The 23,671-nt window shown below is 46.0% G+C and overlaps 1 long non-coding RNA gene and 1 pseudogene across 1 annotated transcript in view; one reads left to right on the forward strand and one right to left on the reverse strand.

Annotated features, from left to right (window-relative positions):
* The window catches only part of LOC121832384 (uncharacterized), a 41,164-nt gene extending 17,789 nt beyond the window's left edge, over window positions 1–23,375 (forward strand). Inside the window, exon 3 of the long non-coding RNA XR_006076035.2 lies at window positions 22,255–23,375. This is a non-coding gene — a long non-coding RNA (uncharacterized LOC121832384). The remainder of the gene's footprint in view (window positions 1–22,254) is intronic.
* On the reverse strand, window positions 6,758–7,395 carry LOC102926551 (small ribosomal subunit protein eS8 pseudogene; annotated as a pseudogene).
* Window positions 23,376–23,671: the final 296 nt, after the last annotated feature.

Genomic DNA, 23,671 nt, shown 5'->3' on the forward strand with positions numbered 1-23,671 from the left:
CTTCAGGGGGAAAAAGTTGCTTTGTTTCTGACTTGTACCACAAACGGCAGCTCCAATCTGTCACCATGACTGAGAACATGTCACAACAATCTGTTTTTATTCTTTAGGAGGGAAGAACAACATCTCCCTCTCCTCTAGCTACAGCTAATTTGGAAAATTTGCAAGCTGACATGCAACTTGATTAAAATGACCTGGAGCCACGGATTCTTTTAAAATGCAACTCAGTGCTCACAAGCCCAGACCTTTTGTGGTCCAGTTAATCTCCTTCAAAGCTCTCCCCCCTCTCTCTCCCTCTCCCCTCCCTCCCTCCCTTTCCCTCTGACTCTCTCTCTCTCTCTCTCTCTCTCTCTCTCTCTCTCTCTCTCTCTCTCTCTCTCTCTCTCTCTTTCCCTCTGTCTTTGTCTCTCTCTTTCTCTCTCGTGCATGTGCGTGTGTGTGTGTAAAGGAAAGAGCTGTGAGTTCAATCCAAAAAGATTTTAAATTATTTTCCTTTTCAACGCTATTGTCATCGTGGTTTTCCTTCATAGGACAGGAGAAGGAAAACAGGGTGACATGTCTAAAGGTTTGTGTGGATTTCCCAATCCTGGGCAAGAGTGCAGATCCATGGTGCAAATAATGCATCATGTTGAAGCTGGAGACTATTTCGATGCACTTCACCCCCTTCCCGTCATTTTATGTAGGGATTTGTTCTGGTTTGAATGAGTTTCCTCAGTTTGTCAAGCTCTGGCTACAGAGATTAATGATATTTCCTTTAAAAAAAGAAACAAATTGGGTTCTGGGGATGTAGCTCAGTTGGTAGAGTGCTTGCTTAGAATGTATGAAGGCCTGGGGACCCATAAGCTGGGTACGGTGGCACATGTCTGTAATCCTAGCATTTGGGAGATGGAGGAAGGAGGATCAGAAGTTCAAGATGATCCTTGGCTACATAGCAAGTTTGGAACTAGCCTTGGCTGTGTGAGACTCTATCTTTAAATATATAAAAATGAATAAATAACCAAACAGGTAAGACAAAGCAATAACCATTTGATTGATGGCAGTCTTGGGAAACACAGGGTTCTTTAAGTTGGAAACTGAGGCAGCATTTAGGAGTCAGAGTGTAGGTTTGTTTTATAAATACCCTCATGTGACTCCTTGGCTTTCTTTATGATTTCTACAAATGTGCATTTTTGGCCCATCATGGAGGAAGGGAGGGAGGTTGTTACTGTAAGAGGTGTTAATACGGGTTGACATGGGTGCCCACAGTTGTTTTGTTCACCAAGACAATGTATAATTATCAGGAGACAATATATAATTACATGTTGAATTGTGTGCTGCACACTGTAAGTGTTGGCGTTCTGATTCGGAGAGGGGAGAGCTAATACTGGCTGAGATCGTGCAAAGGCAGACACTCATTTGTCGGGACTGTACAGTAATGAGAATCATTCCTGAATCCCGTTGCCTTGGCAACCAATTCTAAAATGATGTCGATAAAGAGCTAGCAACACTTATCAATGAAGCCAGTGTGCCTTGGGAAGGACAGCTGCTGCAAACAAGGAAGCCAGCATCAGGCCAAACTGGCTTCTAGGGACATGTCCCTGTTGAAAGTCTGGTAGAGGTATGACATGAGGGGGTCAAATATGAAGGCCCTGGCCACCATCAGCAGCCCCCTCACACCCTGCCAAATGCGTGTCTACTGCTGAGATTGTCTGGTATTCATTGGTCTGCTCTTGCTCAGGGCAGATCTTTGGCAGGGGTCACTTTGGTGTGGAAGGGCTATCACTGAGATGCCAGAAAGGTATCCCAGGGTGTGTGAATGTGGAGCAGCACCCCTGTTTGTAAGGCACAGAGAGGTCCTGGGAAGCAAGGAGGAATGGAAGCCTTCTCTCCTCTGGCCTTTGTTCTATTCGGGTTTTGCAGGGGGTGAGGGAGGGTAATACTGTTAACTCCCTTTTCCAGATGAGCAAGGAGGGCTAAGTGTCTACACTGCATCTTAGAGGTGAGTGAGAGCTAACCCAGGGGCTCAGTCTGTCCTGCCCACTAGTCAGAGGTGGGAGTCTGGCCGGAACCCTGTTGCCTGCTCACCTGCCCAGACCTGAGCCTTTAGTCATGGAAGACTCAGCAGAAGCCTGGCAAGGGTCTCCTTGTGGTTCTGGGTTTAAATCCTGCCTGAGCCATGGAAACTGAACAAGGAACAAGACTCTTGGTGTGGGAGCAGGATGGGGATCGCCGACTCCTGTGTCCCCTGGGCAGAGGCACGTGAGGCACCTGTTCAGGTGACTCCTCTGCTTTGGAGGGTATCAAGACGGACAGTTCCCCTCGATATAATATTTCACCCTGGCAATGTCAATTTAAATGTTTGCATTTTAAATTAAAGGTTGCATTTTCAACGTTTCTTTTTTTATATTAGCCAGTCTTGTCCAGCTTTTCCTTATCCACTTTAATTATGCTGTTTTAAGTGATGTACCATCAAACACAGACTGGCTACATCCAGATCAAAACAGCAACCCAGCCATCTTCCGGATAGGAAACGTCGACAATTGTTTACATTAGTGTCAAGTCTGAGACGGGAAGAGTGAAGGGGGGTGATTTGCATGCTGTTAAAGGCCGTCTCTAAAAAAAACACCCAGGGAAAAAGACGAGAGCACAATCGCCTTCAGAGGCATCTGTTAGAGTCCCGGACTCCTAGGTGGAACAAAACCACATAAAACTCCTCTGTGCCCTTGTTAATTACAGAGTACCAGATTGGACGGTGGTACTCCCTCTATGTTTATCCCAAAAGCCACTGCTCCTTTCTCGCCCTCCCCCTTCCCTCCCTCCCTTCCTCTTGATCAAGTCTAGACTATTTGTCAAATACAGCTCTTTGTACTGGAGAACAGGCTAGAGAGACCCTGCTCCTACGCGGTTGCCCTTCCAGCAGTAAATACACACAGGTTTTAATGACCCCTGCTTAAAGTCTTATGGGCTCACAAAGAAGAGAACCAGACAGGCCTCGGGGAGCCACTTTCTGTCTCTGCTCTAGCATGAAAGAATTTTTGGAGAAAGGATTTTGTTCAAGGAGAGGCTTTTTTGGCAGAGGAATGGAATGACTAAAGGCATGATAATAAATGGGGGAGGGGTCTAGGGATTTGTGGAGATGGCTCAGTGAGAATTTTCTGTCAACCTGACACAAACTAGAGTCATCCGAAAAGAGAGAACCCCAATTGAGAAAATGCCTCTCAAATATGGCTATTGGGCATTTCCTTAATTAGTGATTGATGTGGGAGGGCCCAGCCAATTGTGAGCTGTGGTCCTGGGTTCTGTAAGAAATCAGGCTGAGCAGGCTATGATGAGCAATCCAGTAAGCAGAGCTCCTCTCCACGGCCTCTGCATCAGCTCCTGCCTTCAGGTTCCTGCCCTGTTTGAGTTCCTGTCCTGACTTCCTTCAATGATGAACAGTGACATAGAAGTGTAAGCCAAACAAACCCTTTCCTTCCCAGTTAGCTTTTGGTCACAGTGTTTCATCACAGCAATAGTAACCCTGACTAGGACCGACGTAAGTGCTTGCTGTGTGGTGGTACATGCCCTCGACCACAGCACCGGAGGGTGAGATAGATTCTGTGTGTTAACTGGCAAGCCTATATGACCAAAATGGTGAGTTCTCAGTTCAGTGAAAAACCCTGTCTCAAAAATAATGTGGAGAAGTATTGAAGAAGTGATCACTGGCTTCCACACTTGCCCACATGAATACCACCCCCCCACCCCTCCCACCCCACACACGGGGGGGGGGAGGGGAGAAATAAATTAATTATTGGATATAGTAGAGATACCTCACAAGAGCTGCCATAGAGGCACCCAGAGACTGCATGTCCCGTGCATTTGTATCTAACTGAAATGGGTGACTACTTCTCACCATGCTTAAGGTGATCTGTAACTGAGCCTGTTCTTCCGTTCTGTCTTCCAATCCATGAATTCTCAGCAGGGGAAAAGGTCGAGATTGTTCAGTGGGTAAAAAGTGCTTGCTGTACAGGACCTGAGTTAGATCCCCAGAACCCATGGTGTGGTGGTAGCTACCTGTAACCCCAATGCTGAGGAGACAGAGACAGGAGGGTCTCCGGGGCTTGCTGCCCCCCAGAATATCTGTCTGAATCAGCCAGCTCTACATTCAGGGAGAGACCCTGTCTCAAAATAAAATGGAAGCCAGATGTGGAAGACTCCTGACATCTGCCTATGGCCTTCATATGTACTTGCGCCCATGTGCATGCACACTTACACACACAGACACAGACACAGACACACACACACACTCACACTCACACTCAGGGAAAGTCACAAAGTGAGATAGACCCTGACTCCTACCTCCACACTGGTAACACTTGCATTGTACTGTCATGTGAGCAAAGAGGTAAAGAGAAAACGTGTATTCAGGAAGACACTGAATTTGTTGTTACGGTAGCTGTTTTTCTCCCAACAGGGCCACTTGTGCAACTGGGTGGCATCTGAATATTTGTTCAATTAAAAACGGAAATGAAAAAAATTTCACAGTCCATTTTGGGAAGCAGTGAATTCAACATAGTTGCAGAACGCTGCAAAGTTTTAATTTACCAAAGCATCTTCACAAATCCCCAAGAGCTCTGCAGAGAAGTGTTTGCTAAACATCTGGCCATATGACCCATTCCGGGCTTGCCATCCCATTGCCATCCGCAGACATCAGCTAGAGGAACCTGGGGTGCCCTGTGGGGTGAGTGTGCCATAGAAGAGTGAGGTAGGAAAGATGAGAGTGGACTTCCTTCCTTCCTTCCTTCCTTCCTTCCTTCCTTCCTTCCTTCCTTCCTTCCTTCCTTCCTTCCTTCCTCCCTCCCTCCCTCCCTCCCTCCCTCCCTCCCTCCCTCCCTTCCTTCTTTCCCTCTCAAACTCTGGCTCTCTGGTTTTCTCTTAGCCCACACGTTTCCCGTCTTTGTACACACAGCTCTGCCTTGGTCATTCTTCATTCATATACTCAACTTTTTTCTTCTTAAAATCCAGCTACCTTGTGAACTGTATCTCTCCCCACCCCTAAGTCAGAGCAAACCCCTCCCCCACCTGGCCTTGGTAGTATATCACACCTGCCTCCATTTCCTAATGACTTGGTTCTCCTGTCCAGTGTGGGAAGTGACTCAGGGTTTGTGACCCTCATTAGAACCAAGTCCCCTATGAAGCCAGTGCATCAAATGTCTCTGTTATAACCTTTGTACTGAAGTTTAGTGTACTCACAACACAGTACCCATGGTGTGACTACCAACCTGAGTAGATTTCCATGGCATCATCTCACTCGAATAACCAGTATTCCAGTCAAGAAGCCGTAGTATCAGCACTTGAGCCCCTGGGTCCCCCTTCCAGTCACCTTCCTGACTAGGGCAGCTTCCAGCCTGCTTTCCACCTCCGTAGATTACATTTTCCCTTGCAATTATATTGAGTAGGAATTTTGTGCATTTTAGACAAATGTTGTAGGCAATGATTTGTTTCCCATCCCCAAGGTGAAGCATCATTTGCTCACCTGCCTCTGCTGAGCACTGAGGCGGTGTCCAGTTTTACTCTATAGATAAGGCAGCTGTTTGTGTCTGTTGGTGAGCACAGGGATGCCTTTCTGCTGGGTGTGGTCTTGGAAGTGGGATTGCTGGGTGGCCTGATGCGGCTGTGGATACTGTGAATGATTTCTAAATCCGTTTCCATAGTTCCTCCCCCACCAGCAGCATGCTTGTTCCAGATGCTTTCTTGCAACTCTTGGCAATTCCTCGCATGCTCTTTTGGACATTCCCGTAATGCATTTCAGCTCTAGTCAACATTTCCCTCATGAGTGTTGAACACACTTGCTATGTATATTGCCCATCTGGATATTATCTTTTGGGATGTGTATAAACCTTTTGTGCATCTTCTATTGTTTTTGTGTGTTTTTCTTAATCCCTATAAAAGTTCTTTATTCTAGTATGAGTCTAGTTAAAAAATATCTCCTCAATGTCTGACCAGGTGCAGTTAGTTTCCACCTTCAATAAAATATTGCTATATCAAATAGATAAAAATGTCATTTATAGACCTCTAGTTCTGAGTGGACTTTACCACTAAGCAAAGCCTGTTCCCTTCATACCAAACCCCTACAGAATAGCTAAAGGGGGCATATCCATCACATTGCAAGTTTGGATGAGGTTCACAAATATCTTTGGTCCCAGGTAGGTCTCCTGATGGGCAGATACTGACAGCTCGCCCACAATGAGTGCTGGGCCATTCAGTCTAGATCCTGGAGACATTGTTCCAGTGATGGGATGGTCTTCATTCACTTACTCACTTATCCCATAAGTAGTTATTGAGTCTAGGCATTCTTGTGACTTAGGCTATACCAGTAATAAAAGTACATGCTTGTTTTCATGGAGCTTTCACTCTAGTGAAAGAGAGACAATGCACATAATAAGCACAACCTGCTCTTAAATGGTGCAGAGTCCTAAGCAAGAGATTAGTGAAGCCCAGTCGGGAATGTGTAGGGGGCAGTTGACAGTATGATAAGAGGGTGAGCTTGGGGGTTGGCAAGTTGGCTCAGTGGCTAGAGCACTTGCTGCTTTTGTTGAGGATCTGAGCTCAATTCCCAGTATCCACGTTGGGCAGCTCACTACTGCCTGGAACTCCAGCTCCAGGGTGTCTGACGTCCTCTTTAGGCCATCTGTACTCATGTACACATGCATGCACACGCACACAATTAAAATGAAAGAAATCTTTTTTTTATGAATATAGAACAATGAACACCTTTATTACATGAGCTATGAATGATGCTTTATTCACCTTTCTGGGCTGTGATCTTCCTCAGATAGAACTCCAGCTACTCGCCTTCTAGCGCATAGTCATCTGCTCTGCCACACTGGCCTGGTCTTGAGGCGATACAGGCAAGAAGCTTGCCCTGCTGGAACTGCTCCTCCAGAAGACTGCTGATTTTAGCGTTCTTTTTCCTTTCATCATATTTCTTTTGGAATTTCTTTGATTGTTTTTTGTTTAATATTTCTTCCTCTTCAGGAGTCAACTTGGCCCCCCTCTTGTGGCTCAGGGGCAGCGCCTAGTGAGACTCATACCACGGTCAGTATGGGTGCTGTCGATAAGCACGATGCAGTTCTTCACCAGGGTCTTGGTGCAGACCAGCTCGTTATTGGATGCATTGTAGACAACATCAATGATCCTTGTTTACCGAGTACAACACTCAGAGCCCCAGGAAAAGTTCCTCACATCCAATCTTAGGGCACAGATACTTCTTATTGCCTCCTCGGACTCGGACTGTGTGTATACGATGAGGGCCAATCTTCATGTTGGCAGCAGGCCGACCCAGCTCGTACTTCCGCTTCTTGTGGTAGTAGGGCTTTCTCTTACCCCCGGTCCTGCGGCGCTTGTGCCAGTTGTCTCGAGAGATGCCCATCGCTCGGCGCTGGCTGAAAGAAATCTTCTTAAAGTTAAGGTAAGCTTGGACAGAGAGTGAAGAAGAATGGGCAGCTGGGAGGATGTCTGCTGAGCATCCATGGAAGAGGGAGCTCCTGCCGAGGCCCTCAGTGGGAGTGTGTCTGCCATGTCCAGGGAGTATCAAGAAGGAAATGAGGTCACTGGAAGACTAAGAGAGACACCATGGCAGATCCTAGGAGGCCATCCAGAAGGGCTTGCTGTGACATGGGTCGTTGGTGACCTCAGCAGAGGAGTGACATGATCCCTTTTGTGCAGGACATTGCTCCAGCTGCTGTGTCAGGAAGAGAGAGTAATGGGGTCATGAGTAGACATGCAGAGACCCACTGGGGTCATGAGTAGACATGCAGAGACCCACTGGGGACTCGGGGCGGGTGAGGGAACGCTGCTGGCCAGAACCAGAGCTGCGGTGCCATAGGTGGTGAGGGGTGGTCAGGTTCCGAGGGCCTGGCGGGCGAGACAGGGGCTCATGGTGTGGATGCAGGTATGAGTAAGGATGGTATCAAGCATGTCTAAGCCTCCAGAAGAGTTTTGGTTCCAGTTTCTGCTCACAACGATTTCTCCTTTCCATGGGCTGAGTCAACCTCAAAAACTGGTATCTTCCTCTCAACCCTATCCTCCCCCTTCCTGAATCCCGAAGCTAACCCTCACCCAGGGCTGCCCCGCTTTCCTTCCAATCCATTATTATAACAAAAACTCTCCTCAAATTCCCACAGAGCTTTCCTCTGAGCTCTGAAAGTTAGTTCTGAAAGTAAGAAAATATGTCTTTCTTGGCATTCCCACTACAGCTTTCTTAATTTTCCCCTAGGCCACATGAATGCCTCTGATTGATCAAAAGAATGAGGCGCAGAAAGGGAGGTACAATTGATTAATATCTTAAGGTAACTTTTTTTCTGTTTACTTGCTGTTTACATATTTCTTTCCACTTGGAGCCGGGGGAACTTATGGTGTCAGAGCTAAGGATAACCAAAAGGTTATGCAACTGTGTGGAAAGAACGTGGTCCGGGGTGGTAAACCTGTCCAAGAAGGCAGACAGAAGCTACACAGGCTGACTTGGTTAATAACTGGACCCCACATCTTCCACTCTTAGGGAAATGATCCTTCCAGAGCAACCGTCTGAAGTCTGCTCTTGATGCTGAACCTTTTATCTGGGTCTTAAGCACCTTTTGGACTCTCTCTCTCTGAGAGCTCTCTCTCTCTCTCTCTCTCTCTCTCTCTCTCTCTCTCTCTCTCTCTCTCTCTCTCTCGGCTCTTTCTGTCTCTCTCTCTGGGCTGTCTCTGTCTCTGTCTCTCTTTCTCTCTCTGTGTGTGTGCGTGCGTGCGCGTGTGTATAAGTATATGGGGGTCAGAGAAATCTCGGGTGTCGACCCTCGTCTTTCATCTTGCTTGAGACATGTTGGTTGTTTGCTGCTGTGTATACCGGCCCTGCTAGCTGGCTAGTGACATTCTGGGGACTCTCCTCCTCTCGTGTCACAGCACAAGCACCGGGATTACAGAAATATGCGACCACGCCTGGCTTGATGTCGGTTCACAGGATTTGAACTCAGGTCTTCAAGCTTGAATGGCAAACACTCTGCCCACTGAGCCACCTCTCTAGCTCCACTGTTGGCCCCTTACCCGTTGGATTCTCTCCCTTCCCGAGACCTGCTCTGCAGCTCAGGTCTCTGTTTCCATTCAGCCAGTCTCTTACAAAGTGTGCTCTTAGCAGATGTGTCCCCAAACGACCTTAGCTGTCTTTGGGTCCTCCTTGGTAAGCTGAGCTTTTAGCAGTTCCTGGAGAGTGCATGCTGTCTGGAAGGACAACTGTCTTTTGTCTGTCTTCCAACCCTTGGCAGGCTTTGTCCAGCTTGCCCAGGGAAGACTGCTTTGCTGGCCCACTCTTTATACAGACAGTGACAAAGGCAACTTGCTGCCTCCCCTCCGCCAGTCCTAGGCCTCTGTTACAACAGCAGTAGTGTTTCCCTTGGCGTAGATGGGTTGGTTGGCCTGAGCTTGAACAGACATACGCAAAGCAGCTGGTTAGTGGCATGAAAACAAATCGAACTGGATAGCCTGTGCTGCCACTACATCATTTGCAGCCACTTCTGGCTGCAGGAATCCAGGCTCTGGCCCCGTTGAACGGAGTTTGTTATTTGTACCCTCGGAAAAGGTGCGGAGTGTTGTTGGTTGGTCAGTTACTGATGGCATTAAAAATATTTATGAATGGAAGCCGTGATAATAACATGCACTAATTCGCAATGTTGCCTAGCAAACAAGGATGTCTGAATGTGCAGAGGGAGCACTGAGGTTTTAAAGACGTGAAAGAAGGTGACTGTCAAAGGCAAAGGCATCCATCTGGGGGCTCATACTCAAGGCTCGGATGACTCCACATCCGTTCTTTCCTGCAGCCTTCGTAGTCGGGGGCTTGGTGGTGTCTCTATAAAAGGCTATTCCTTGGGCTGGGGATGTAGCTCAGTTGGTAGAGTTCTTGTCTAGCATGCAAAAAGCCCTGTGTTCAACCTCTGGTACTGCATAAACTGGGTGTGGTGATCTGGCACTTGGGAGGGAGAGGGAAGATTCAAGGCCAGCCTTGTTACACGGCGAGACTCTGTCTCAAATAATAAAATAAACAACAGGGCTGCACAAGGCCCTCTGTTCAGTCTCAGCAGCACAGAAGGCTAGATGTGGTGGTTTGACTTGGTGGAGAATGAGATGTCTCCCAGAGTCTCGGGCATTTCAATACTCGGTCCCCAGCTGGTTATGTGGGGAGGCTTAGGAGGTGTGGCCTTGTAGGAGGAAGCGTGCCACTTAGCAGTGGACTTTAGAGTTCAAAGCCTAGGGCTGGTCATGGTAGCACATGCTGTTAATACCAGCATGCTAGAGGCAGAGGTAGGTGGATCTCTGAGTTCCAGGGCCAGCCTGGTCTACATTATTCCAAGACAGCTAGGGCTGCACAGAGAAACCCTGTCTCAAAAAACAAAACAAAACAACAACAACCAACCAACCAATTTACAAAAAACAAAACACAAACAAACAAACAAATAAAAAAACCCAAAAACAATAACCCCAAACAAAACCAAAGCCAAACCCAAACAAAAAAACAGAGTTCAAGTCTCAGGCCATGGTGATGCACTCTCCGCTACCGACTTGTGGTTTAAGATGTGAGCTCTCCGCTTGCTATTCCAGTCACCCTGCCTGCCTGCCGCTGTGCTTCCTTACTATGATGATGACAGATTCTTATCCTGCTGTCACCATGAGCCGCAAAGAAACTCTTCTTTCTCTAAATTGCCTTGGTCACGATGTTTCATCACAGGAATGGAAAAGTAACTTATACACTAAGCATGGTAGCCCATACCTGCAATCCCAGCACTTGAGACATGGAAGCAGTAGAATCAGGAGTTCAAGTTGATCCTCTGAAATATAGGGGACTAGCGGGTATCAGGGCTAATGTTATGTTTTAAGTTTACATGACTGTGCTTAAGAGATCTATGAAACAAAAATGCCTCTCACCTGTGAGCCCCACTTGCCCAAGGAGAGAGGACTTCCTGGAATGCTGGGGGCTGTTCCTGTAAGACAACAAGATGCATGTTTTCACCTTTGTAAACAAGGTTGGTGGCCCCAACTGCACAGGATGTGCTTGATCACACGTAGCAGGAGGTATGTCGGCAGGAAGTACGTCAGGATGTGTGCTTGCCCCTGATTGGATGAAGGTGGGAAGTATATAGCCTTGTGGGTTATGCCTTTGTAAGCACTGGACTAATGTAATCCATGGCCGTTCTCTGGGAATCCTGGGTATGGACCTGGCCAGTATTCAGTAAAGCTTGCTTCAACTTTGTCTTATTCTTGCCAGTGGGATTAACAAGGCTTACATATGTTACTTGAGACTCTCTTTCAAAAAAGAAAAATAAGTAAAATAAAAAGACAGGGTTGGCAAGATGGCTTTCCTATAAGCCAGATGACTTGATTTGATTCCCTTCACAGGGTGGAAAGAGAGAGTCAATAGCCCCCCCCCCCCAAGATGTCCTTGGATCTTTGTATGGATAAATTAAAAATGTAGTTTGAAAAAAGCAGATAAAACCCACCCAACCACCACCACCACCACCACCACCACCACCACCGACAACAAACCCCAAACAGATAATGATCTCTGTGAATTTCTGTTCCTAGGGTGTTAATGACCAGTTCAGGCCCCCCTAGCTGTCCTCCTTTTGGGGGGTGTTTGCCATTTCTGGGCCCCTGATTGTTCCTATGGAGCATTCATCTCTAGGCTCAGTCAGATCTGATTAATAACAGGGTCCTCTGCACCTCCCTCTCCCATTCTGTGGAGAGTGACAGCACACCCAGAGAAACTCAGGGGCTAAGGGTCATGTGGCTGAGTCCAGCTTGTGTGGTAGTGTACGACCTTGGGAACACTCCTGGACTTGAGCCCAATTTCTTCCTTCTGCAAACACAAGAGTAGGGTGGACATAATCTTTCAGGTTCCTCCTAGTTCTAAAATTCTGTGCTTATCTTTTAAAAAAAGCAAGCACACAGACTAAGCAATAAAGGGAAGAATATTTGCTGACAGACATACCCTCAGACACGCCTACCAGGTTGGCATTTGTGATTTGGGCATTGGCATTTATGAGTATGGTTATAAATGGTGGCTGTTAAAATTTTGTCAGAAATTTTGAGGCAATGCACGCAGGTCGACGCTAATCCCTGAAAGTCCTCTAAGAGTATTTCTAGTATATATTTTGCCAAAGATTTGATATTCTCTGCTTAGGTATTTCTAAGAAACACTCTCTCCAAACAAATCTCTTTGAAAATGCATTAGATAATGTGGTCCCTTCAACTCCCTATCTTCCTTGCTGTCTAAACTGAAAAAAACCAGTTTGCGTTATTAATGACAAGTCATTTTGCAGAGTGCCCGGGTTAATAGAAGAGATAACTGGAAAAATATAAATGTGTAATCCTAACATACTGAAGATAAAACAGAGGTCAGATGCAGAATGCAGAATGTAAAAGCGCAAGAAGTTCCTAGTGGGTGCAGAATTCCAGCAAAATGAACAGGGCAGTCATGGCTGTCAGCTCATCTGCTGCTTCACAACTTACTATTTTCCTGTCCCCTCTTTTTGGCTCTCCAGCACTCATGGAAATGATGGGTCAATTAGGTGGTCTACTTGTAATATCCCAGAACACAGGAGGCAGAGACAGGGGATCCTCAGAGAAAGCTGGCTAGCTAGCTAGACTAACTGAAACATTAAGTTGTGGATTCAAGTGAGAGACCCTACTTCAATTTATAATGTGGATAGCTATCGATAAAGACACTGGATATCAACTTCTAGTCTCCACACAAGGTTGCACGCATGTACCAATGCATATATGCCTCTCCAACCTCCCACAAATGTACAGGCATGAATACCCTGTACACACACACACACACACACACACACACACACACACACACACACACACAGTTGCCAGGCTCACGTGACTCAATGGTAACTCTTATTTTAGTAGTTTGTCTAGTATGGTGATTTGAATGAGAATGACCCCTCTAGGCTCATATGTTTGAATACTTGGTCCCTAGTTGGTGAAACTGTTTGGGAAGGATTGGGAGGTGTGGCCTTGCTGGAGGAGGTGTGTCTCTGGTAGTGGACTTGAAGTTTCAAGAGATTCCTGACATTCCTAGTGTGCTCTCTGCCTCCTGCTTGTGGATCAAGATGTGAGCTCTCAACAGCTGCTACCCCAGTGCCATGCCTGTCTGCCTGTTGCCACCATTCATCTACCATGATGGTGATGGACTCTTGTCCCTCTGGAACTGTAAGCCCCAGATAAACTCTTCCTTCTCTAAGTTGCCTTGGTCCTGGTGTTTCATTACAGCAATAGAAAAGTAGACTAACACATTCAGAATGGCATCACTCCAAGTGTGTTTGTCAGCTTTCAGCACCATAATAAAATGCTTAAGAAAATTAACTTCTAGAAGTTATTCTAAAGTTTATTTTGACTCACAGCTCTGAAGTTTCAGTTCAATTGGCGCTACTGCTTTGGGGCCATACAGCATATCACAGCAGGAGCTGCTCCACTCATGGTCAGGAAGACAAAGGGATAGAGGCGTCACAGTCTCCTTCAAGAGCTTGCTCCAATGACCAAAGGCCTACTGTGCAGATTGTCTCCTAAAAGTTTCACCACCTCTCAATAGTGCCAACATGGTGACCATGGTGGACCTTGGCGGGGGTGGGGGGTGGGGATGTTCAAGTTCTAAACTTCATTTAAGATATAAGGTGGGAGTGGTGCGTGCTTTTAATTCTAGTACTGAGAAGAGGCAGGAGGATGGCTACAAGTGTGAGGCCAGCCTAGGATGAATGAGATTCTAAGCCAGCTTAGGGCCATGTAGTGAGATCCTCTGTCAAACAACATCACTGAAAACTAAATTAATTATTGACTAAAAAAATGAAAAAGATAACAAGGTTCATGCCCTGAATTTCTCCTATCAGTTGAAGTTAGGGAGGCAGAGCAGAGATTTGATAAGTAAACCCAGCACAGTAGATCCACATCACAGCCCTACACTATGTGGCTGCGCGGCTTTGGTGAGTCACTCACCAGCCCCCCTTGTCTCTACCTGTCCTCTGAACTGTAGAATGAGCTGACATGGATCAACCCCTTTGAGGTACTCTAGTGAGGGTTCACCAGAGGAGCCATGGTGGCTAATATTTTGTTATTTCTCGAGTTCACTGGTTTTAGTTATGTTCCCTCTTTTGCTTAGATGGCTTTTTGAAGTCATATCTTGGCCAGAAAGAGAGGGGTGGGGGGAGGGGAGTGGGAGTCTTCAAGTTCAGCCCCAGAATCACACATTTCTCTGACAGCGCATCAGAAGAAAAAGTTGGCCATTCTCTGTGTGTCCTGAGAATTAAGACAAGAGGGAAGGCTCTGAAATGGTGGCTGAGGCTAATGGGTGGATTCCTTAGCTCCCAAAGTGTGGAATCTCCTTGATGAACTTGAAGCAGAGCCTGGGACCAGCAGCCACCTCAAGCTAACCGCATGGAAGCTGAGAACTACCCTAATTGACCTGACCCCTCGTGTCCTCTCCACCAGAAGGAGCCCACTGCAAATTTTAATGAATTGGCTTTGTTTTATTAATATTAAATGAGTTAAATTCCTTAGGTCCAGTGAAGAAGAAGAGGCTCATCTTCAACAGTCATTAAAAAAATTAAGAGTAGGATTGGAGTAGGACCACACTGCCTTGAGAGGCTGTGACTGTGAGTCTGGTATGCTTAGGTGTGACCTCGGGCATCTTCTTCAGTCAGGCATTTTCTTCTCTCACTTGAGTGAAGTGCTTAACAGTTAAGTTAGTCTAGCCTGCCAGCTTTCTTTCTAGACCTCAGTTTGGGCACCTATAAACCCGAGGAAATGGCCAGTTTTTTCTTTACTAAGGTTGTATGTAATAAGAGTTGATTGATATCAAGCATGTAACCAACCTATTGTCTGGCTCATAGTGAATTCTCAATCATAATGCTACTTATGATTAACTTTCTAAAATGTGGTTTGAAACAGCAAATGAACACTATCTAATCACAACCCCCCAGTATTAAAAACATTAAAAATGCCTCAGCACAGATATTCAGTGGGAAAGGCTTTTATATTTTATTTCTCAGTTCACTCTCCCAATTTTAAGCAGCAGCTGGGTGGTGTAGGTGCACATCCATTCTTACTTAGCAGGGCTCTTCTGAATGCCTAGCTCCCACCTAGACCAGGCTCTCACAGAACATCCTCTCCTGGGTCTGAATTACCCACACTACCTGGAAAAAACAAAAAACAAAGCTGCATTGATCACAGTTGATTGCATCGAGAAATAACAAACTGGCAGAATTCGGCTATTTCCTCCTCTTGCCCACCAGCCAGTCTTTGGGTAGATAGAACCTCACTGTGGAATCTGACTGGGCTGAACTCTGCAAAGCACAATCTTCAGGTATAAACAACCTGGAACACTTTGGGGAAGATCTTGAATGGTTTCCAAGCAGGAAAGGGAAGCTGAGAGAGCTGGGGTTTCAGTTTTGAGTGACCTTGATTAGCACACAGCAACAGAACAATCGCTGATTGTGGACTCTCATCCTCTCCTTGGCTGGATGATGTGGACCCATTCTTCTCCACCTGGAAAGATCCCTGCCAGAAATGTCAGGGGTAGCAGCCCTGCTTTTTATCACCAAGGAAGCTGAGATCGAATGAGTTCGCATAACCATCGTCTTTAATAATTTTCTCTTTGTCTCAACACATTTTCTTCAAGCAAGAGCTTTTGAGGCAGTTCCAGCCGTTTTCCAGCCATTTGCAACACAACAGAAAGGTATCTTTATTAAAATGTAAAAGTGGGCTGTTGACATGGCTCAGTAGGCGAAGATGCTCGCCATACAAACCTCTCAATCTCCTCTCCATCCCCACAACCCACTTAGGGGGAAGGAGAGAACTGACCCTACAGAGTTGTCCTCTGACCGTCACTTGTGGACTGTGGGACGGACACACACACACACACACACACACACACACACACACACACACACACACACACTCCCCTCTTTGGATCAGACGATGTCTGTGTACTTTCCAGTGAGTTGGTGGGGACAAGGTAGGGTATCCAGGATGGTGATATCCTGGAGGTCAGAGTTGGGGTGGGAGGGAGGGGGTGGGTGCCACTAGGCAGGCGCAGTAGCCCTTCACTGCCACCTTGTGGTCACCTGGGACCACAGAAGGTCATTCTTCTGGACTGTCTGCCTCATTGTCTTTGGCTACAAGCCTGAAGCCTCGCTCACTCTGCTCAGCATTGTTTCAATGGAGCTTTTGTTACAGTTTTTCTTACCAGTGCAGTTTTTACTTTCTTTAACCCCAGGAAAGGGGAAATTGTGGAAAGCTAGCACATTTCTATATTCTGAAAAAATATCTGCAGGGAGAAAGAGGTCAGGATCCACGAGGACTCTTAAGATGAAATAGCTCCGAGCCTTGCAAGATTCCTGTTTCTTCAGGCTGGAGTAAGCCTCAGCTGTAGCAGAGACTCGTGGGGCAGAAGGCAGGCCCTGGGGTGGCACCTGTCTTTGCTATCACCTGGTCAATTGAGGAAGTCAGGACAGATGAAGATCCATTTATTATCTCATTTATCACCCTCGTCTGAAGTCCAAATTAGTTCTCACATCACATTCTGATGATATCAGACTCAATATCATCAGTTGAAATACTAACAGCATTTTTCTGTGCAAAAAAAAAAAAATGACTTTCAAGGCATGTATTATGGGAAGGATTATAATAAATTAAATGCCTAAACTGGCAGAGTGCAAACAATTTTGACTCAGATCTAAATGTTTGCACTGGCTGTTTAAACATTTAATTTGTTAGAATGGAGGTAGCAGCACAGAATAAGCATGTTAATTAAACTCAGGCTTTGGCAACGTGAGTCCTGTGGACACAGAGCGTGACAAGCCAGGACTGTGAAAGCCATTATGCGTGGCTTCCTCGTTCTCCGAATGAACACTGCACATCCTTCAACCCTGAAGAAATTAGTGATTGTTAATGAATTGGTCCATCTCTCCGAGATGACTTTCAGATGATGCTGTGGTACTGCTACTCTGGGAAACAACCTGGCTAATTAAGTTGCAGGGAAGTTTATCAACTACAGATAATTGATTAAAGTGATTATGTGGATAATCTGTTCCATGTTCCATTAAAAATAGAAAATGTACAGAGGAGGGGGAGGTACGAAATAATATCCCCAAAGGCACCCTGCCTCAAATAACCTCCATCGTTGCCCTCGAAGCCCCCCCCCCCCATCATCAATATCATCATCACACCTTTTGGGGCAGTGGAAATGCTCAGGCGTGATTTTCTCGTCTGATCCTGGTTCTGCCACAGAATGGTACAGCATGATGCTGGCTAGGTTGCTGTCTTCTCTAAGCTTCAGGTTCCTTTGTAAAATGAGGGCATTTCTGCGATAAGGTAAGGCTAACTGATACATTCCCCAAATACAGTGATTTAAATAAGGAAGTGATTCAGCTCTCCTTCAGAAGTACCCCAGGTATTTTGGGCTGTCAGGGGAGCACTTGATTCTCTTACTAAAAAGCCGTTGGTAGCTCCCCACTGCCTGTGGAGCTAAATCCAAAGTCGTTCACAGTCTCACCCCAACCCACACTTAACGTATTCCTCCTTAGCCTTTCTGCTCCCATCCATCTTTGAAGTGCTGTCTCGCCCGTCTAGAGTGCCCAGCTCTCCTTCACCCCCTCACACTTTATTCCCTCTCCGTGATGTACACTCCTTCAAATGCCCCTTCTTGAAGCTGTATAATTACTCTCCTTTTGTCTCTGGCCGACTCATAGCATTCATTGTCTTTTTCTCAGCATTCTGATATCGTTGACTCAGTGTCCAATTCTGGCCGTTGTTTATACAAATAGCACCCATGTTTCTGGAAACAGAAAACTGTACATTTATTATTTATCTCTTGGAATTTTTATCTTATTTAAATAACATTTTTAAAATTTATTTTATATGCCGACCACAGTTTCCCCTCCCTCCTCTCCTCTCAGTCCCTCCCTCCCATTTACACACCCCTCTACTCCTCCTCCATCTCCAATCAGAAAGGGGCAGGCCTCCCATGGGCTTGAACAAAGCATGGCACATCAAGTTGAGGCAGGACCAAGTTCCTCCCCTTGTGTCAAAGCTGGGCAAGGTAATCCAGCATGGGGAACAGGTTCCCAAAAGCCAGGGACAGGTCCTGATCCCACTGCTAGGACCCTTACAAAGAGACCAAGCTACACAGCTGTCACACACACACACACACACACACACACACACACACACACACACACACACACACACACGGCTTAGCTTGGTCCCATGGAGGCTCCCTAACTGTTGGTCCAGAGTTCATGAGCTCCCACGAGCTGAGGTCAGCTGTCTCTGTGGGTTCCCCCATTATGACCTCCCTGGCTCATATAATGCCTGGGATTTTTTTAAGACAAAATTTCATGTATCTCAGGCTGACCTTAAATTCTACATAGCCAAGGATGACCTTGAACTTCTTATTCTCTTGCCTCTTTCATATTGTGAGTCCCAATGAATTGCTAGGGAGCAGACTTGGGGTTTCATGTATGCTAGGCAAAACATTCTTATCAACAAAGGTACACCCCCCAGCCTGCACACCATTTATCTTTACTCTCTGGTCCCTCACTCCTTCCTTCCTTTCTTTGATATCTAGCATTGTTCCTTGTGCAAAATAAGAACAATATTAATTAAAAATTAAATTTAAAAAGAATGTTGAACTAAGTGCAACAAAACGTTGTTACAGATAGGAAAACTCAGTCATCAAAATAGCAACCACTTGTTAACTCAAGGGACCAATTAGGCAATGGGTTATTCATTGGAAAATTCCAGATGTGGATCAAAACAGTTCCAATTAGATTTATATCCTGTGCTAAATTAAGAATCGTATACAGAAATAACTCCTTGGACCCCACATCCACATGGAATAGTGTGCCACTCACATACATTAAGGAAGACAGCACTTCTGGAGATGGCCATGAGTTTTCCTAAAACTTTTGTTCATGAACCATGTGGAAAAAAAATAGGGTTGCCTTAGATATATGCACATGGATGTTGTATATGGTATGGCTAAAGTCTATCTCCATTAGTGACATTTCTGCTTCTATTCTAGCCCCTACCATGCTAGATCTAAGAATGGACTGTGTGGCAGAGGTTCATTTAAGATGGTAACCTTAGGGCTGGAGAGATAGCTCAGAGGTTAAGAGCACTGGCTGTTCTTCCAGAGGTCCTGAGTTCAATTCCCAGCAACCACATGGTGGCTTACAACCATCTGTAATGAGATCTGGGGCCCTCTTCTAGTATGCAGGCATACATGCAAGCAGAATACTGTATACATAATAAATAAATATTAAAAAAAAGAAAGAAAGAAGATGGTAACCTTAGCTCACGGGATCAGGTCCAGGTGGCTCAGAGCTTGGGGCCCATTCTGTGGGTTTACTGTGCCATTGGGGAAACTCGGTCCCTTTCCTCAAACCTTATTCTTCTCCTTTGCAAAGGGAGCAGCTACCACGTCCCCCATCTCACAGGGGTGTTTGTGCAGATGTTGGCAGCTCATTAGTGTGGTGTTTTGAGAAGCTCACAGGACAGCCTGTTGGGTCCTGTTGGAGGCCGACCTCCAGGGTGAAGAGAGTGGATATTAAAGCCATGCATTTGCCTGCTCCACTCACGGAGCACACGCCAACAGTCGATCGGTTGTGTTTATAAGACTGCAGCTTTTTTTTTTTTTTTTTCCTGAGGAAAGAAATTAAATTTGCTTTTTCAAATTTTACAGATAAGCTGTGAGTTCTTCTGCGTGAATGAATTTCAAATCATAATTTAGTGAATGTCAGGATGGCAATAAAACTTGTGAAACCGAGCAAGGGCAGGGACAGGAGAAGGCAAGAGGGTGAGATCTACACAGCTGCACTTTCCTGCCTAGCAATTTTCTTCCTCCTCCCCCATGCCTTTCTTTTCTCTTGAGCATATAGACCTTTCTTCCTCTTCATTTTGACATATCTGGTGGGGGGGGGGCATTAATGCTCATATAAGCTAAGACTGATGCTGAGCCTGTCACCCAGTTCAGAAATCCTCAATTCTTTATGACTGTTATCCTACAGCTCACCTGTGATTGGGACTAATTTAACTCAAACTGGTGAAGTTCAGGATAGCTGAGTAGATGCCTCTCCTCACCCTCCAGCCCACGTGTTCCCACTCAGTTTATACATTCCAGAGCAGTGTGCGCTGGGTTCCTCTCCTGTAGGATCCTAGACACAGTGAGAACTCAGTGCCAACAGGGATGGCCTCTGCTCAGAGGTATCTGTTGGGTGTGGACTTTGTGGGTTCTTTTAGGAAGCTGGAGCTTCAGTCTAGTAACTAACCCATAGCAATGTTGTCAGTGAGGAAGTATGGGAGAGGATAAAAGATCCTCAAGTGCATCTCAGAAGTCACACCCCTGTGACTTAGATTTGTGCATAAGATATGATCTGAGTGCAAAAATAGCATTTGATTACTTCCATACATAAATAAGGAGGCCTTTGGATGAAATAAGTAACCTTTCTGTCCCCGTGGGCACCCCCCCCCCCCCCCCCGCCACAGGAGGGGCCGGGAGAAAGAAGAGGAGGAGAACATTCAGGAGCCATTTGGTCAGAATTTGCTCAAGCTGGTTTAGACAAAAGGAGAGTTTGTCTTACAAAGTGCAGGAACAGAGATGGTTGTGGAACCCTCACAGGGCTGAATTCTTTGACTCCAAAGCTACCAAAGGTCCTCAGAGTTTCCGTAGCTCCCCCTCCAGATGGAATCATTTCCTCCTCCTGTTGGCTCTCTTAACCCATCCCTGGATCAAGTACATCTGTATCTTTCTTGATCTATAGAGAATCCTGGGCTCCATTGGGAGCCTTGGCAAACTTCCCCAGACTAGCAGCTCTGATTGGTTAATAGGATTTGTCTAAAAGAAATCATTTGGCCAATTTGGTTCAATCAATGTGATCCAGGAAGGTTCCACCTTTACACCAGTCATCTTTGGTCAGGGTCTCAGTAGGCATCTGGGAAGGATTTTCTCCAGGAGATAATTTGCAGAGGGTAGAGAATGGCGTCTGTGGTCCATTATTTAACTCTTGGTTATTTATGAAAGCAGACTGTGTCAGGATCTCCTAGGCTATTTGTTTTCACAGCTCTTTTCCTTTCCTAACTTTGACGGTTCCCTAATTTGGGGAAGAGTTCTTCCCTCTACTTCCTACTAACATCGAGGGTTAACTAACAGTCTAACCAAGAAGGGCTGATGTAAGGAACTCATTCCTGGAGCCTACAATTTAGTGGGGAGACCGACAAAACCAAAAACATCTAACAGTAAACAAAATGATTACAAGTTGTGCTTCAAAGTGGAATATTGAATTAGATAAAACAGACTGAGGAGGAGGGGATCTGCTTTAGATGAAGTCTCAGGAGTGCTGCCCAGGGAGTACATTTACTACTGGAGTTGGGAGAGGGGATCCGTCATAAGAAGGTCATGGGGAAGATGTGTCCAAAAGCATTTTAGGGACAGGGAGGGAGGGAAGACTAGAGGAAGGTATAGGAGAGAGAGAGAGAGAGAGAGAGAGAGAGAGAGAGAGAGAGAGAGAGAGTTTATTTTTAATTTCCAATAATCTGTATGCTTCAACTTCTTCAAAACGCAATTGGAGATTTTGTTTGTAGACGCTATTAAATTTATTGCGAAAGATTAAACTCTAACACAGCAGATATTGTTTGCTTGCTTATTTCAACCAACACTCAATTTACAGATTTATATTAAAATGAAACCATCTGCTCCTTTTCTTGGAGATAGTCTACAGAGCATTTGATATGCTTGGGTTTTGAGACTGGCAAGGTCTAGGTTGGGTCTGGTCTTTGTTTCTTACCAGATTTGTGACTCCTGCAGGCTCTCTGCCCACCATAATTTTCTTCCCCTCCCCACCTCAGGTTTCATGTCTGGCTCATAGATTTTTGTTTTTGGGAGAATTAGACTGCATTAAATAAAGAACTGTATAGAAAGCGACACAGTATCCGACAATGTATGTTAAAAGTTCACGTTACCCCTGCATATAAATCAGATTCTGGAAAACGTACTTAGTGCTCCATGAGGGATTCAGTATGTAAGGGAACTGTCTAAGGAATTCCAGACACTTATGAGAGTGGATCAGAATGTGTGTGTGTGTGTGTGTGTGTGTGTGTGTGTGTGTGTGTGGCGGGGGGGGGGGGGGGGGGGGGTTGTGTTGGGGTGGGGGGGGGCTTGGGGGAGGCGGACAACTTTGATTCTATCCAGTTCTCTCAATGCAGTGAAAGACTCCGGACGAACAGAAGCACTCTTCAAGGGAAGAGGACTGGTCAGAACCGAGAAACCTGCAGGCCACACTCACCCAGGAGAAGATCCTCCAAGGTCAGCCTCAGCAGACAGCGTGGACGGGAAGGAGGTTCTGGGCAATGGATGGGGACTTAGAAGAACTGAGAAAATCCCAGACCGGAAGGGCCTGTTAGCAGCTCAGGCTGCGGCCTAGCAGGACAGCACGCTGCCCCAAAGCACCAGGAAGAGGAAGAATGCCCCACAGGGAGGAGGGCTCCTCCAGGGACAGGACGGTTCTGACTTCACAAAAACACACGGAGGCAAAAGAAATCAGGAAGGAAAGACCATCTCAGGGAGTTGGGAAAATTCCCTGCCTGCCTAGAGCCCTCTGACTTTGGCCCTCAGGAGGAGAAAGGACCCTCACGCCTGCGTCATGCCCAAGCTTCTGTGCCAGGGCGGATCTCTCAGAGAATCCTACCAGGAGAGAAACGTTTTAGAAAACCAGACAACACAATTGCCTGAGCTGCTATCTTGGAAGAAAAGAGAGACAACTCAGGAAATGAAAAGTAGGAAATACTTGTGAGTTAATTGTATTAAATCAAACAATAAAAAAAAAAGATTCAATGGAAACTTAGAACTGGGGAACATTTACCATTTGTTACTCTTATTCAAAATCTGATCTGAAAGGTTCAAAGAAGGGACCACGCGTTAGGACAGGTGACCAGAGTGATGTGTAAGACAAAGCTTAGGGAGGCTGTCAGGATCCTGAGTAGAGCTGCAAGGAGACAGAGAACACAGGGAGCACTCATACAAAAGAAAGAATCAATCCAACCAATCCGGGAAGGCCCAAATGCCAATTGAACAGGAATTCCAGAGCCAGAGAACAGAGGTAAAGGAGTAAGGAAATAATAGAAGAAATATTTCTGCAGACTAAAGGGATAATAAGGACCATTTATTTTAAAAGAGCCATTGAAAACCAGCAGAACCGACATGAAAAGACACACACACACACACACACACACACACACACACACACACACACAGAGAGAGAGAGAGAGAGAGAGAGAGAGAGAGAGAGAGAGAGAGAGAGAGAGAGAGAGAGAGAATCCTGGAGAGGAGCAGCTTTCAACCACATATATCTGAGATTGATAATTTCAGAGAAAATAAATTTCATCTGCTGTGGTGGACCATGATGTTCCCTGCTGTATGATTTTTGCTTCCTTTTTTTGTTCTTTTCTCTCAGAAAAGTCCACACTCCCTCCCTCCTTCTCCTCCCTCCTCTCTCCTCCAAATCTCCTGTCTCCCCTCCTCCCTTCTCTTTCTCCTGGTCAGTCCTTTGCCCCTCCCCTCCTCTTCCCCGCTCCTTCCGACCTCTTCTCTTTCTGTTTCATTCAGGTAGAACTACTGATGTGA

The sequence above is a fragment of the Peromyscus maniculatus genome, chromosome 9 (genome assembly GCF_049852395.1).
Source record: "Peromyscus maniculatus bairdii isolate BWxNUB_F1_BW_parent chromosome 9, HU_Pman_BW_mat_3.1, whole genome shotgun sequence".
Lineage (NCBI taxonomy): Eukaryota > Metazoa > Chordata > Mammalia > Rodentia > Cricetidae > Peromyscus > Peromyscus maniculatus.